This window comes from Pteropus vampyrus, unplaced genomic scaffold, assembly GCF_000151845.1.
Source record: "Pteropus vampyrus isolate Shadow unplaced genomic scaffold, Pvam_2.0 Scaffold70, whole genome shotgun sequence".
Taxonomy (NCBI): domain Eukaryota; kingdom Metazoa; phylum Chordata; class Mammalia; order Chiroptera; family Pteropodidae; genus Pteropus; species Pteropus vampyrus.
In genome coordinates, this window is record NW_011888851.1 from 2,935,928 (window position 1) to 2,948,473 (window position 12,546).

Consider the following 12,546-nt stretch of genomic DNA (forward strand, 5'->3'; position numbering starts at 1 on the left):
ATACTGGTTTGGTGGATGAACTCCTTTAGCTTTTCTTGTCTGGGAAGCTCTTTATCTCTTCTTCAATTCTAAATAATAGCTTTGCTGGGTACAGTAATCTTAGTTGAAGATCTTTGATTTTCATCACTTGAATATTTCGTACAAATCCCTCTGGCCTGCAAAGTTCCTGTTGAGAAATCAGCCAACAGTCTATGGGAGCTCCCTTGTAGGTAACTAACTGCTTTTCTCTTGCTACTGTCAAGATTCTCTCTTTATCTTTAATCTTTGGTATTTTAATTATGATGTGTCTTGGTGTGGGTCTCTTTGAGTTCATCTTGTTTGGGACTCTCTGCACTTCCTGGACTTGTACGTCTATTTCCTTTGCCCGGTTAGGAAAGTTTTGCATCATTATTTTTTCAAATAGATTTTTGATTCCTTGCTCTCTCTCTTCTACTTCTGGTACCCCTATAATGTGAATGTTGTTTTGCTTAAAGCTCTCTCAGAAGTTCCTTAAACTATCCTCTATTTATAAATTCTTTTTTTCTTTTTGCTGTTCTGATTGGTGTTTATGCTGCTTAATCTTCCAAATCACTGATTCAGTCCTCTGCTTCATGTAATCTACTGTCGACTTCCTCTAATGTATTCTTCATTTCAGTTATTGTATTCTTTATTTCTTAGTGGTTTCATTTTATGGTTTTTATCTCTTTGTGTAAGTTCATTGAACATTCTTATAACCAGTGATTTGAACTCTATCACGTAGATTGCTTGCCTCCATTTTGCGTAGTTCTTTTTCTGGAGTTTTGCCCTGTTCTTTCATTTGGGACACGTTTCTTTGCTTCCTAATTTTGGCTGCCTTTCTGTATTTATTTCTATGCATTATGTAGATCTGTTACATCTCCCAGTCTTAGCAGGGTAGTCTTATGTAGTAGGCGTCCTGTGGGGCCCAGTGGTGCAGACTCCTTAGTCAACTGAGCTGGATGCTTAAGGGTGTCTCTTGTGTGAGTCATGTGTGCCATCCTGCTGTAGTTGAGCCTCACTTGCTGCTGGCATGTCAGTGGGTGGAATTGACCCTCAAGCTGACTGGCTGTGAGGAGTGACTATAACTATAGTGGACAAACTGTTGTGCAAGGGCTGACCGCATGGAGCAAAATTCATTTTAGTGGGGCTCTGGTAGCTGCCAAATCTACCCTTTGGGTGTGTTTTTGTGATGTTCTGGTGTGGTCTAAAGCAGGCCATTGGGTGTGTTGGTTCTGGAGCCTCTTGGGGAGGGGCTCCGGTATAGTGCAAGACCAGCCACTGCCTTTGTGCAGCACGGGGCCACATGATAGGAGGCACAAAGTGACCTGCAGTTGGTAGCTGCCTATGCTGGACTTGGAGGCACCTGGGAGAGGCTATGCTATGAACTGAGGCCAACTGCCGCTAGTGCTAGGGGCTGCTTAGCAAGAGGTACAGGGCATGCTGAGACCAGCTTCTACTTGTTTGAAGTTTGTGGGCCTTTGAGAGATTTTAGGAGAGTTCACAGTGTGGTCTGAGGCTTGTGGCTTGTGAGAAACTGCTGCTAAAAGAGGTTAGGGCTGGTAGGTGGGTTGGGTAGAGCAGGTTCTTAGGGAATCACTAGGGTAGGGCGGGTTTGATGGAGACTCAGATTTGGTGGCTGCCTGCACCTGCAAGCTGGGTTGGAAGAGGGCTCAGTAAAGGAACAATGGTGCCTGCCAGCCCTTCTGTCTTCGGCAGATCTGCATCTCCAGCCCTCTCCCTGAAGCCAGACAATTCAGTTCCTCTCCATATGTCCCTGGCACTTTTTGAGCTGCTGCCCCAGTACTAGAGCTCACAGAGAGTGAGTCTGTCAGCAGTTAAGCTCATGTAAGGGCCCTTAAAGAGGCATGCCTGGGACACCAGCAGCCCTCTGTCTCACCTAGATGGAATCTCTGCTGATTTTCACAGCCAAATGTGGTAGGGACTCCTATTCCCATCGCTGGTGGTTCAGTCTAGAGAGGCCAGTGTGAGGCTGGGAGTCCTCATTCCTCAGGAGGGACCTCTGCAGCAGAGATATCCTTCCCAAATTTCGAGTGCCAGACATAGGTGTGAGACCAGCACCTTCCACGTCTCCACTCCTCCTGCAGTCTCAATGTGGTTTCTTCTTTATATCCTTAGTTATAGGGATATTGTTTCGTTAGTCTTCAGGTGGTTCTCAAGGGTGGTTGTCCTATAATTTAGTAGTAATTTTGATGTGGTCATAGGAGGAGGCAAGCATAACATTTACCTACTCCACCATTTTGACTGGAAGTCTTGAAGCAAATTTAGATAAGTAAACAATTGTTTGATGAGTGAGCAGTTTACCAATTAAGCAATATATTGTCCTGAGAAATCGACTATTTGAGCAGCTCAAATTCAGACAAATTGACATCTTGGAATTTCCTAAAACAAAGAAGAAACATATTTACTGGCACAGAGCCTTAACAACCTGGGCAAGAATTACTAGACAAAATAATGAAGTCATGCTGTATTGGTGGCTGTAGCTCTGAGTTCTCAATTAAGCAATATAGATGCAAAGAGTCTTGATACTCATGATATACCTGTGTTTATGTCACCCCCTTCCCGAGTAGCACTCATGGCAACTGAAACTTTACATTTGATTAATGTCCTTTTCTGCCAGTAGACTGTTTGCTCTGTGAAAGTAGGTTTCTTACAGGTTTTGCTCATCATTTTATTCCCTGTATTGGTCACAGCACCTGGAACATAAAAGGCATTTGACTAATAATATTTGTTAATATTGAATGAGACCTTGGACAATAGCCTCGATGAGAGGATGGGGAAGAAATCAGAGATTACTTTGTCTTTGGTCTTATGCTAGAGTGATTTCGGTAATGCCAAGGTGGAGACTGAGAGAACATGTTTGGAAGGGACAGATGTGAAGTTTCACTTTGAGAAACTGAGTTTCATTTCCGACAGGAAATACATATCTGGAAGTCAGGAAAAATAAAAGCTAGGGCAATACATGCACATTTTATGAATTTTGTTTATTCAGAATGATTTAAAAATCAGTCACATAGAGCCATCGGATGACTATTATAATTATAAATATGATTTTATCAGAGAAAAATCCTCTTGAAAAATCCATTTAGATTTAAAGTTTTCCTCAGTCTGGCAAGGGCAAGACTAATTAAAATGTACTAGATTGTGAATATGATAGTAAATACATACATAGCACTTTCTGTGTGCCAGGCACTCTTCTAAGTGCTTTGCCTCCATTAACTCTATAAACTTTATAATAACTCTGTGAGATAAGAGCTATAATCATCTCCATTTACAGACAAGAGACATAAAGAATTGAACAAAAGCTGCTTGCAACTACTCGAAAAAGCTACATTAATGTAACTTTCTATTCTGGGAAGTTCTTACCCAAGAAGATAAAGGTGCAAAATATATGTTTCAAAAACATCCTGAAAATTCCTTTATCTGAAGAATAGATGCTGCAATGGAAAACCAGATAGCTTATAAAAAGGTTGTTTACTCATCAAGAATCGCTTTAAAACCCAGGTCTTGCTAAGCTCGCCCATCTTACACTATAATATCACAACTTGGCCCAGTCATAAAAAGGTCTCCACACTGAATATATTACCTTAAGTCAGACTACCCAAACTTTGTAAGTATCCATCCTTTAAGTCCCCCTCTAAGATTCTGTCAAGACGGTGCTCTCCCTTATTCTACTAAACAACAAACTTAGCTTTGCTTGACCAATAGGTTATTTTAGTGACCTTTTCAGGGAGTTAGCAGTTAACGTCTTGTGTCCAGTGCTTTGCCAATGTGTTCCCTAATTTTATGCAGAGGAGGAAGACCAAGATTTACTATTTAAATGTACACCTACCTCATTTAGGTAAAGAAAGTTAAGTTTTAAGAAAATTAAGGGTATAATTCTTTGTATCTGTTACAGAGCTCAGCAAAACATTAAACTGAATTAAATATGAACCTAGACTAAAAAGACAGATGCAACATACTTAAATGAGTATAGCCCAAAAGACCATCAAAACTGGATAGGTGAGTATGAAAGAGTGAGAAAGGTCCCAGGTACCGTCAGGCACAGAAATTAGAAGCAGTGGTTTTAAATTCAGAAATAGGTGTAAGTTCTGGCTTCACCATTTACCAGTGATTTGACTTGGGGAAATTAACCTCCCTGAACCTCAGCAGTTCACCTATAAAATAGGAATAATGTTAATATCTACATCATAGAGTTAATATGAAGACTGAATGGGACAGGGTGTGCCAAGAGTTTATCACCGTGTAATTGGTGGTATTTATTGCTGTTATTATAATTCACTACAGGATTTTAGGGCTTGAGAAGAGGGAAGATAAGATCAGTGGTATACTTGAGGGAGATCGAAGAATTCAAAGAGAAGAAACAAAATATCTAACAATCTACAAATTGAGATTGGTTTTTTCGGCAGTCATCTGGTATTTTTCCAAGAAGACTGGTTACCAAGGCCAGAGGAGTAATTCCCAGGCTAAATTCTGTCTCCATTCAACATTAAAGCGCTGTTTACCTCTCAGGAGGGTTGCCTGGGCAGTGTTTAGGACTGTAGCAGAAACTTAACCTTAAAAATTTAAGAATTTTGAACCCTGAGTGAGATGAAATCTGTCAATAAGGAATATCTAGGAGTTTTGGGTGGGGTTATGTAGGAGAGTACTCTTGTTCTCTAGTGATGTAAAAGAATACACTCTAACCGAGCCCAAGGTTGTTCTTTTTCAAACTTACTTATTTACCAACAAGCAAGTCTTGCCCAGAAGTATGGAAAGAAGGTGTTAAATGCACTCAGTGCTTATTGCAGGCCATAGCAGTTTTATGTCTGGCCTCCAAAGATAAATAATCTTGGAGAGAGAATCCATTTTTCTCATTATTTATAGAACTGTAGAACTAATGTCTACTTTGTATTTACCATGTACCTCTCAAGGCTGCTGCTTTGTATGCATTACCTCGTTTAATCCTTCTCATTATCTCTATCATTGAACTCCTACTTGCTTTACTTGTGTTTTCTTATTAAGTACTCACGACTTTGTAAAAAAAATCCTGGAGTCAAGAAAATTCAATGCTTTGTAAGCAGATAGGAGAGATATGGTGTGCCGTTCGATCACATTTCAGAACAGAGAACAGTATAGAGAGTCAACAATAACATGTTCAAAGTAGAAGTGACAGGATGGATAGATGGCAGGTTGAAAATGAAGGACTAACAACCTCTATTTTAATAGTGGCCTTAAATAGTAACTACACATTCAGAGAAGGAAGGGTCTCTAAGAATAAAGACAGAAGTCTTGAGGGTGATCTTGAGATTATGAGACTGGAAAAGGTCAACTATTTTCTGATTCTAACGTCCCTCTTGGCAATTCCACTGGGCAGTTTTCCAGACCCCAAGAATTTCCTAATTCTTAGAATAAGGTTAAAAGTTATAAAACACAATATTGTATGTATATATTCACACCCATCTCTGACTTTATTTTGTGTGACTTGATTTTTAAGTTAACACTATCTCAAGAACCAATCTGCATGGGATTTAATAATTTAAATTCTCTCTCTTATCTCTTATAAGAGTGATTCATTTCTGTGCTAGTTAATACCAACCCTTTCTCAGAAACAACCAAAATATTAAAAAAGTTTTTCAAAAGTAACCCAAGGGCAACAACTGAACTATGCCAGTATTATGAGGTAAACAGAAATCATCTCACAAATGTTCTAACTTGTTGAACTGTGCATTTCCATTTTAAGTTTAAAGAATTCATTAAGCAATTTTAAAAGAAGGAAAAATGAGATTTGCCGAACTCTCTTACCACCTCCTTCAACACAACTTCACAAACATTCCTGGGTGTCTTCTATAGGCAATGATCTGTGCAAGTCTCCATAGGAATACAGAGATGAATGAACATGAATTTGGACAAAACTACAACATGAAGTAGGAAATAAGTCAGTGCCAAGGTGCACAAAGTTGAAAGAAATCAGAGAAGGAAGAGATTGTTAGCTGGAAGGCCTGAGGAAGTAGGCGGGATTTGAATTTGGTCTTGGATGGGTGAGTGGAGTGAGGGGTGAAGGAAGGCAAGGAGTGGGAGTTCAGGGTAGGTAGAAGGGTTGATAGCCTATTTTGATTGAAGTGGGAATTATGGTTGTTGGGCCCCATATAAAAGGCACAATGCTACAAACTCGCTGCTTTGCTTTCTAAAGAGCGCCAATAAAAACTGGGTAGAGGAGTGATTTCCTTTGCTGTTACTGAATAATGTGAAAAGTGTCAGTACCAAATATACCCCCCTACCCTCCAGACATACTCTTCACTTTCTCCCCCTGCCCTCCTCCCTGGCAGGCAGGCCAGAAGAGGCCACAGTATCAAACGGCTTCCTTGCCTTCTGGTTTGGTCAATGAGGTGACTTGAGAGAGATCCAAGTGAGGGAGATGAATGATGTGAAGAAACTTATTTCCCAGGCTCCCTTCCTGAAGGGGTCACACAAGAATTTCACAACTTCCCTGGGCCTTTGGGTTCTGATAACCACTTCATCTCCTCTTTTGGTTGGGTCTACGGTTGGCAAGAGTCTGGCTTGGGTACTTCTTTATTTCTATTCTCCACACTCTGCCACACCTTTGTAAGAAGTCTTTTTATTAAACTTTCCTTAAGTTATCTTAAGATGAGTGTACTCTCTGTTCCCTGCTGAGACATCTGTCAGACCTGAGGTAGAGAAGCACTGGGCATCTGCTTGCCCTGATCCCAGGAGGAGCAGCACCAGGGTTCTATGCTTATGCTCTAAGGTCCCACACTTCAGGCAAAGTTTACTGAAAAAATGTTTAGACTCCTGACCTAAATTAGGTCCATCAGATATTCTTTTTTGGGAGTCTACATTAAGAAACTCTCCATGTGGACTCAAGAGTTGTGATGTGCCATTTTGCCTACTAAGTGGACTGAGAAGCAGAAGTTGGGCTGTAGAGAAATTCACTTCCTGAAGTCGTTTTTGAATAGTGAGTTCTGAATAGTTTTTCAGTCCTTGGTTCCAGTCCCTTATGAGGGCCAGGTAAATTCTTGTCCTCAGGTCCCATGAGATAACTCTATTTTCTTCAATAAATATCACACTTACACACACACACACACACACACACACACACACACACACACACACACTTTTGTCAAGTTCAGCATATTTGAGTTAATTTTTGTTACTTACAGCAGAGACGTAATTAACAGAAGACCCAGTGCATATAATCCCAGTTACCACTTATGGAATAGTTTGTGTGTGCCAGACTTCACATGATTTATCTTTAGTCCTCTCAACTACTCTGAGAATTAGTTTTCTTATGATTCAGATCTTTCTTAGCTTAAAAGTTTCTTCTCTCTTACTGTCCCTTATTTTTTTCTACATGTCCCCAAAAGGGTGCTTCATACTTTCTTATAATCCAATCAATTGGCCTCAGTCACCACAGTCTGTTCTGTTCTTTTTCTTTATTCACAGATGTTCACTGCACACTGTGAAAATGACAATATCTACATCCAAGATCCCATATGCGGAGTCTACCAAATATTCTGGTCCTTGGGGGTACTCAAACATCTGAGACTGGTGAAGAGATAGGGAGAATGTCTCCTCTCCCTCTGTGTCAGCTGAGCCCTTTAAGCAGTTCTTCATGTGGCCAGAGGCTCATCAAGTTTCCTCATGAGATCTATGAACTAATGGTAGAGCTCTCCACCTGTGTATCATGGCACATTTGTGTATCACAAAGGTCATAGCAGTTATTGATCCCCCTGGTTTTTCAGGCAACCTGGTGGAGTCTGGGTGACTAGAGCCCCAGTATTGTCATCTAACCTTGAGCAGTCTTATTTCATCAACCCCGGTGTGGCCTACAGATGCTTTCGTTTTCTGTAAAGATCATGTCATGAACCTAGGCATCAACACAACACCCCTCCCCATGCGAACCAGAAGGGATACAAATCCAATCTGGACCAGATCAACAACAGGCATGTGTCATTACTTGCATGTTTACCTTTCTTGTTCTTTGGTCCCTTTTCTTTGTTAAAAAACAAAACTTGCATTCAAATGAAGAGGCGCAGTTGTGGGGCACGTGTATGCGTGTGAGTGTGTATGAATGTATTATTAGGGAATTAGAAATATATGGTTTATACTCTCATAAGTCAGCCTAAAATGCTCTATTATATATACCAATATACCATCCCACTCTGATCAATTAGAAAACAGTTTTCAAGAGTTAGGTCACCTACCTGAGGTCTTATACTAAGTGACAGAGCTGAGATTCCAATCCAGGCCTGTCTGGCTCTGGGGACACATGTCTGATTCCTCACTATTGCCACGTCTTTTCTTCCCAATGTTCCACCAGTTAGGATTAAAGCCTTCCAATCTCCATTTAGAGAACAAGTTCTGGGGCAGCCATGCAAGTGAACCCGTCAGAACTTTCTTCAAGAGGAAACTGCCACAAGGAGTGCAGTCAAGCAACAGCCTCCAGCTGCAGCAACTTTGGGGTTTGAAACAATGTTTGAGATCCAGGTAGTTTCCAGCCAATGGCTGAGCATGGCATGAGTACCAGAGCTTGGCCACCTCTGCTCAACTTGGCACTCCTCAGAAAATCTCTGAGCTGGAGCTCCCCATTGGGCTTCTTAGGATAGTCTCGGAGCTGTACTGCAGTCTGACACTCTTCCTACCCAATCCTCCGTTCTTCCTCCTCTCATAGGTGTCAGACCCACACACTCATAGATGTGGTTCAAAAGCTCACCCTGCCTGCCCCTGCTCCCTCATTCCTTTATATTTCATAGGTATGACCTCTAATAGATCTCTTATACTTTTAACTCTCTCCTGTTGTCTGTTTCCTGGCACAAACTCCCTGAGAGCATTGGCATACCACATAAGTCTGTTTAACCTTCGCAGCACATAGTATAGTATTTTGTACATAATGAGTTTCTTGCCTTTTTTTTTTTTATGAACAAACTCTTTTATATAGTGGCAAATGAGCAGTTTCATTATCTTCTCATACCAGTGGTAGGGAAGTTTTAGGCCCAATACAGGTTAAGGATGGTTCTGGAGCATCAGACTCACACACAGATTTTGTTTAAATGAGGATTCCTGGGTCCTCTGCTCAAAGATTCTGACTCAGAGGCATGTAGGACCAAGACAGTTCATTTTTAGTGAACACCCTCAGTGGATTCTGGGCCAGTGGGCCTCAGACCATACTTAAGAAGCACAGCTTTTGAGAATGACAATTCAGCTCCAAAATTCTCTCCTTACCCCATCACTACCACATTTGGTAGTGTGGGTGTCCCTGTGAATTTGGGAGAATCTTGGCATATTTCAGGACCAGAGATTTTCTATCTCCTGGCTATGTTCCTGTTAGCATTTAAAAATGAATAGTGCCCCAAGGATAGAATGTAAAAATTTCCTTGAACCTGGAAGAGACATAAAATTGCTGGCATTACCAGCTGACATCTGGATATGGGCCAGGATTATAAAAGATAAGCAGTTAACCTCATTCTACAGTGTGGATCACAGGCATAAGTTATTACAGATGTAATAGTTCAGTTTAGTCCAATCCTGTCCCTTTGTTATCCCAAGAGAAAGTCTTCTGTTCATCTCTTATCTCTCTTTCAAGAGTAACCTCAAGCATTACTTTCTGACTTCTCTAAGTGCACACTTTCTTCCAACATCCCATTGCCCCTGGTACTTCCATCCCTAAGAGTACATTCTATTTAAATCCCTTACTTTTTGCATTAATTATACCCGTTCTTCTGAAAATTCTTTGGGAGTGAAGTCCTTATTTTTTTTCATCTCTTCATTCCAGTGCCTACCCCAGTATCTAGAATATAGTTAGAACTCAACTGATAGGATGGATGGATGGATGGATGGATGGATGGATGGATGGATGGACAGACAGAAACAAGGAAGGATGAGAAGATGGAAGTAGGAATAACCTAAAGGCGACCCGATATCTTTATTTCAGTACTTCATTTCACTTGACTTCTCACACCCACATCCAATATCACATTAACTTAAAAATAAATGATTATGTCATAGAAATATATAATTATCTTCTTCGTGGTCTCAACTAATTAAAATTTATTTCAAGTGAATTAAAAATATTTACAAGAATATTTTTGAAAAGTAAAATGAAAAATAATTTTTCTAGTCAAGATGAAAATTAGATTGTACCAGTAAGTGTGATGTAACGAGCTTTGGAATCAATTAGTCTGAGGTTAAAATTCCACTTTGTTCTCATGGTTATGTAGCTTCAGTATCCTCATGTATAACATGGGATCTATAAGGTTTATATTATAACAGTTATATAAACCCTAGCTGAGTGCCTGACACATAGTAAGGGCTCAACGAATATTAATTACCTTCTTCCTCTTTGGCCAAAACTTAATAGAATCCTTGTACTTGAAGACCAAACCCATGCCGTCACATTTTTAAAAATTTCTAAATGCATACACATAGAGTTGATGCTCAGTAAGTCCATGTTTGATGAACGAGAAATTATTTCATTGCTTCTGGCTTATCTCAAATTCTAATTTTAGTTCACTTCAGTGTTAGGAAGCGAATTTAAAAGCAGAGCAACATGACTCAAAAGATTAAGATTTTTCTATCCAGAAATCTTGATTTAAATCTTCAGTGGTTGACTTTTGAGAAGAGTGCAAATGTTGGCATTATCTTTATTAGCGATTTGTAAAGAACTGGGATCTCACACAGCTGTGTGTAGCTCAAAGATGTACCAAGCAAAGAATAAATTTCCTGCCCACGCAAACTCAGGCAAAAACTCACAAGCTGTCTTATATTATTCTGACAGGCTGAGCAAGATTTCTCATTTTTCTCATAAAGCGACTTGACAAAATTATAAGAATTTTCCATTATGTAGAATTTTTACTTTGTGGAATTGTTAAAGTTGATGATATATTTGTTTTAGGAGAGACTAAAGACTCAGAGTAACAGAAATTTACAGATCTCAGTCTACCAATTCAGCAAATGAAAATTCCTCTTTTAAGCCTCAAAGTGACTAGAGACATGATCTAGACTAGGTCTGCCCATGCCCCATTGCCAAGATGCATTTTACAAAGTAAAAATACTTCATACTCACAACAGTTGTGTACTCAAAACTGTGGTCCAGGTCAAAATGGGTCAGTCCTCCCCTAAACCCAGCTGGAGCCCACCTCTTACTTAATGGACAACAATGAGCAAAGAGGATTCAATAGAGGTCATTCTGTTCCCAGCTCCATTGACTGGAATCCATCAGTACAGAACACAGAGAGCTACAAAAATCTAATATTCTCAGTAAAGCTAAGTACCAGGCAAAGACCAAAGATACTCATCTATTGAACATTAATTCTGTGAGAGGCACTTATTATTATGTATTTGTATATCTATTTTACTTATAATCTCTTTCCAAAAGGAATGTAAAGCTGCTTATAAAAAAACACACATAGGTTAAGTGGGGCTACTATACAATAGGAGATAAAGAGGCAGTCAGAGAAAGGGGATATATGTGGTGCACAAGCCGCAGTCCATTTGGTAGCAGCGAGTTGCAAATCCAGTTTGAAAATTCCTAGCCAACGAATTACTTTACGTGCTTCTCAGTGTCCAAAAGGCAAAAGCAAAACTGCTGCTCAGAGACACATGGCAATTCCTGGTATCAAGACTCAAGGGAGATATTTTCCTCCATTTGTAAAGAGTGAGGACTTTTAGTGTATTATACAACAACCAGGATTTGCTTGAATCCAACACTGTCAATACTGTCTCAGAGCTCACTCCTCAGGACCCTAGGTACACAAAGAAAAATAGCAGAGTGAAAATCGAATGACCATTTGATTAAAGATGCTCAACCACTCGATATTTGCCCAAGCCAAGGCTGTCTGGTAAAAATCACCTTTGGCCTGCAGTTAAGGCTTGAAGCAGAAATCAGATCTCTCATCTCCTACTGGAAATGCACATGTAAGTGTGTCTGTAAAAGGGAATCGGGTCCCCCACATTTTCTGAGTCTGCTCACCTCCCTGCTACATGGAGTGGGAAAAAGAATAGGGCATAACTAACCTGCAAGGAGGATGATGTTAGCTGCATAACAAAACACTCTAAACATAGTGCATAAAGTAATAACAGTCTCTTATAACTATTGCCTCTCATAGTTTTGAGGGTTGACTAGGCTTGGTTAGATGGTTCTCACTCAGAGGCTCTCACACAGTTTCATTCAGGTGGTGGCTGGGGCCGGAATCATCTCAGAGGCCTCCTCACACACGTGTCTGGTAGTTGATATTGGCCATCATTTAAGACTGCAGCTGAGACTGTCAGCTGAGGCATCTATACCAGGTTTCTCCATGTACACTAGATTTCTTACAGCATGACATCTGGGATCCAAGAGTAAGTGTCCCAATAGGTAGAGATAGAGGTGGAGGTGAAGCTAGAGGTGGATGGGGACAGGGATGTAAGACATAGACATAGGTGCCAGGTGGAAGCTGCATCACCTTTTTATCTTTAAATACATTTTATTTTGGAATAATTTTAGATTTGCAGAAAAGTTGCAAAGAAAGTACACAGTTTCTGTACATCCCTCAC